This window comes from Apis dorsata, unplaced genomic scaffold (assembly GCF_000469605.1).
Source record: "Apis dorsata unplaced genomic scaffold, Apis dorsata 1.3 scaffold_591, whole genome shotgun sequence".
NCBI lineage: Eukaryota > Metazoa > Arthropoda > Insecta > Hymenoptera > Apidae > Apis > Apis dorsata.
In genome coordinates this window covers 534,703-535,429 of record NW_006263796.1, presented here as the reverse complement: position 1 = coordinate 535,429, position 727 = coordinate 534,703, and positions in this window count along the sequence as shown.

The following is a 727-nucleotide window of genomic DNA, read 5'->3' as shown; positions in this document are numbered from 1 at the left end:
GTTCCGGTCGCGGGAATCCGAGCTTCCTTTCACCTTGTAGCTTCTTTTCGTCGATCCAGTTTCCTTTCTCCCTGTGATTTTTCACGCTGGTTCGTTTGCCAGTTAAATGTTTGTTCCGGATCTGAGAATCTGGAAACGGGAGAATCGAGGCAGGTACATTGCCTTGGTCAAAAGTTTGAAATCTTCTAGAAACGCGCGTAGAATTTTCGAAATTTTGGATGAAAAGTTAGAAATTAGAATAGAAGAAATCATCGTTAATATTCTGATTCCATAGAATAATGAAAAAGATAAAATTAGAATTCCATTATCCCAAGAAGATTCTTTGTGAATCTCTGTGCGAAAAAAAATAGATTAGAATATTTTCATCTCGGTAAAAAATTCCTTTGCCCAAAAATGCAACGAAAGTGGTGGGATGGGAATGGTTGGGATTTTTGTCAAAAAAATCTAGACTGTGCGAATTAAATGAAATTACAGGTTAATATTTAATATCTCGAGATATTTAACGAAATATTTATCGACATATAGAAAAAGTGATGGGATTTCAAAGTGATTTCAAATTTTTGATCGAGTAGCGCACACACCTGAACGACCTCTGACACAATGAATGCAAATGATACATAAGAGAAAGAGCATAAAACATATCCGTACGAACCAAATTTTTATATATACCGGGGGCGCGTTTTAAAGCACACGGGAACACGACGTACATGTATCGACTAGTCGAAAG